We start from the raw sequence: 4099 nt of genomic DNA on the forward strand, positions 1-4099 counted from the left end.
CTGAGTTACATTTTTAGATATTTTACATTGGTCACCCTTTTTGGGGAGGGGGAGGGGAATTTGTAAAGCACAGAAGTTAAAAACAAAGACCAGTCGTATAAAACTATTTTTATTTCAACCAAAACTTTTAACATGTTTTAATTCAACCAAAACTTTTTTTTTGTTAACATACAAACAATAGTAAGTATATTATGTACATCCAAAAGAACAACAAACGACATGTTATATTTCATATGTATTATGCTTTAACGAAGGGGGACATGGGGTTTATAAAAGGGTTGGTTGTTTAGCAGCGATACCGATGCTTGTGGAACTATGGGATAAAACCCGATAGGGTTGGCTTTAGACGGACAGCACGGAAACTATATTTCGCCTCCAATGTTTATTGAAAACGTGTAGAAGGAGCACTTGTCTCAAATATATTGTTACAGTTAGTTAGTTAGCTAGTGAATTTTAGCCATATTAGCATCAACTTGAGGTCAGTTCAAACACCTCAAAACAATACTTTAACAAGACGAAACGTGTCGCCTGGGATTCCCCACATGGCAGCGTCTGGTCATTGTTGCTATCTGACCTAGATGCCTCTCTATCACACAAACTACATTCAAGAAAAACCTTCCAATGAGTAGGTGTATCCAAACTTTTCACTGGTACTGACCCGTCTATCCAACCAGTCCAGGACCCCTGGACATTGAATAAGGTTCTGGTACTGACCCGTCTATCCAACCAGTCCAGGACCCCTGGACATTGAATAAGGTTCTGGTACTGTATAACCAACCACTCCAGGACCCCTGGACATTGAATAAGGTTCTGGTACTGACCCGTCTATCCAACCAGTCCAGGACCCCTGGACATTGAATAAGGTTCTGGTACTGTATAACCAACCACTCCAGGACCCCTGGACATTGAATAAGGTTCTGGTACTGACCCGTCTATCCAACCAGTCCAGAACCCCTGGACATTGAATAAGGTTCTGGTACTGACCCGTCTATCCAACCACTCCTGGACATTGAATAAGGTTCTGGTACTGTATAACCAACCAGTCCAGGACCCCTGGACATTGAATAAGGTTCTGGTACTGTATAACCAACCAGTCCAGGACCCCTGGACATTGAATAAGGTTCTGGTACTGACCCGTCTATCCAACCACTCCAGGACCCCTGGACATTGAATAAGGTTCTGGTACTGACCCGTCTATCCAACCACTCCAGGACCCCTGGACATTGAATAAGGTTCTGGTACTGTATAACCAACCACTCCAGGACCCCTGGACATTGAATAAGGTTCTGGTACTGTATAACCAACCACTCCAGGACCCCTGGACATTGAATAAGGTTCTGGTACTGTATAACCAACCACTCCAGGACCCCTGGACATTGAATAAGGTTCTGGTACTGTATAACCAACCAGTCCAGGACCCCTGGACATTGAATAAGGTTCTGGTACTGACCCGTCTATCCAACCACTCCAGGACCCCTGGACATTGAATAAGGTTCTGGTACTGTATAACCAACCAGTCCAGGACCCCTGGACATTGAATAAGGTTCTGGTACTGACCCGTCTATCCAACCACTCCAGGACCCCTGGACATTGAATAAGGTTCTGGTACTGTATAACCAAACACTCCAGGACCCCTGGACATTGAATAAGGTTCTGGTACTGTATAACCAACCACTCCAGGACCCCTGGACATTGAATAAGGTTCTGGTACTGACCCGTCTATACAACCACTCCAGGACCCCTGGACATTGAATAAGGTTCTGGTACTGACCCGTCTATCCAACCATTCCAGGACACCTGGACATTGAATAAGGTTCTGGTACTGTATAACCAACCACTCCAGGACCCCTGGACATTGAATAAGGTTCTGGTACTGACCCGTCTATACAACCACTCCAGGACCCCTGGACATTGAATAAGGTTCTGGTACTGTATAACCAACCACTCCAGGACCCCTGGACATTGAATAAGGTTCTGGTACTGACCCGTCTATCCAACCAGTCCAGGACCCCTGGACATTGAATAAGGTTCTGGTACTGACCCGTCTATCCAACCACTCCAGGACCCCTGGACATTGAATAAGGTTCTGGTACTGTATAACCAACCAGTCCAGGACCCCTGGACATTGAATAAGGTTCTGGTACTGACCCGTCTATCCAACCAGTCCAGGACCCCTGGACATTGAATAAGGTTCTGGTACTGACCCGTCTATCCAACCACTCCAGGACCCCTGGACATTGAATAAGGTTCTGGTACTGTATAACCAACCAGTCCAGGACCCCTGGACATTGAATAAGGTTCTGGTACTGACCCGTCTATCCAACCACTCCAGGACCCCTGGACATTGAATAAGGTTCTGGTACTGACCCGTCTATACAACCACTCCAGGACCCCTGGACATTGAATAAGGTTCTGGTACTGACCCGTCTATCCAACCACTCCAGGACCCCTGGACATTGAATAAGGTTCTGGTACTGACCCGTCTATCCAACCACTCCAGGACCCCTGGACATTGAATAAGGTTCTGGTACTGACCCGTCTATCCAACCACTCCAGGACCCCTGGACATTGAATAAGGTTCTGGTACTGTATAACCAACCAGTCCAGGACCCCTGGACATTGAATAAGGTTCTGGTACTGACCCGTCTATCCAACCACTCCAGGACCCCTGGACATTGAATAAGGTTCTGGTACTGTATAACCAACCAGTCCAGGACCCCTGGACATTGAATAAGGTTCTGGTACTGACCCGTCTATCCAACCACTCCAGGACCCCTGGACATTGAATAAGGTTCTGGTACTGACCCGTCTATCCAACCACTCCAGGACCCCTGGACATTGAATAAGGTTCTGGTACTGTATAACCAACCAGTCCAGGACCCCTGGACATTGAATAAGGTTCTGGTACTGACCCGTCTATCCAACCAGTCCAGGACCCCTGGACATTGAATAAGGTTCTGGTACTGACCCGTCTATCTAACCACTCCAGGACCCCTGGACATTGAATAAGGTTCTGGTACTGACCCGTCTATCCAACCACTCCAGGACCCCTGGACATTGAATAAGGTTCTGGTACTGACCCGTCTATCCAACCACTCCAGGACCCCTGGACATTGAATAAGGTTCTGGTACTGTATAACCAACCAGTCCAGGACCCCTGGACATTGAATAAGGTTCTGGTACTGACCCGTCTATCCAACCACTCCAGGACCCCTGGACATTGAATAAGGTTCTGGTACTGTATAACCAACCAGTCCAGGACCCCTGGACATTGAATAAGGTTCTGGTACTGACCCGTCTATCCAACCACTCCAGGACCCCTGGACATTGAATAAGGTTCTGGTACTGACCCGTCTATCCAACCACTCCAGGACCCCTGGACATTGAATAAGGTTCTGGTACTGTATAACCAACCACTCCAGGACCCCTGGACATTGAATAAGGTTCTGGTACTGTATAACCAACCAGTCCAGGACCCCTGGACATTGAATAAGGTTCTGGTACTGACCCGTCTATCCAACCAGTCCAGGACCCCTGGACATTGAATAAGGTTCTGGTACTGACCCGTCTATCTAACCACTCCAGGACCCCTGGACATTGAATAAGGTTCTGGTACTGACCCGTCTATCCAACCACTCCAGGACCCCTGGACATTGAATAAGGTTCTGGTACTGACCCGTCTATACAACCACTCCAGGACCCCTGGACATTGAATAAGGCACTGACCTCCATTCTTGTGTTTTTTTTTAACTTACATTGTAGTTCTTGTTATACATTTATTTATTATATTTGATATATTACTATTATTATAATTATTGCATTGTTGGTAAAGAATTTCACTGTACTGTTATACACCTGTTGGTATTCTTTACTGTTATACACCTGTTGTATCCTGTTATACACCTGTTGGTATCCTGTTATACACCTGTTGTATCCTGTTATACACCTGTTGGTATCCTGTACTGTTATACACCTGTTGTATCCTGTACTGTTATACACCTGTTGTATCCTGTTATACACCTGTTGTATCCTGTTATACACCTGTTGGTATCCTGTTATACACCTGTTGTATCCTGTTATACACCTGTTGGTATCCTGT

The 4099-nt window shown here is 46.1% G+C and overlaps 1 long non-coding RNA gene across 1 annotated transcript; it reads left to right on the plus strand.

The window, feature by feature from the left end:
- Window positions 1–1877: 1877 nt before the first annotated feature.
- LOC123727387 (uncharacterized) lies at window positions 1878–3420 on the plus strand. Its single transcript, XR_006759383.1, has 3 exons — window positions 1878–2847; window positions 3011–3336; window positions 3393–3420. It is a non-coding gene; the product is annotated as an uncharacterized lncRNA (long non-coding RNA).
- Window positions 3421–4099: the final 679 nt, after the last annotated feature.

This window comes from Salmo salar, chromosome ssa15, assembly GCF_905237065.1.
Source record: "Salmo salar chromosome ssa15, Ssal_v3.1, whole genome shotgun sequence".
Classification (NCBI taxonomy): domain Eukaryota; kingdom Metazoa; phylum Chordata; class Actinopteri; order Salmoniformes; family Salmonidae; genus Salmo; species Salmo salar.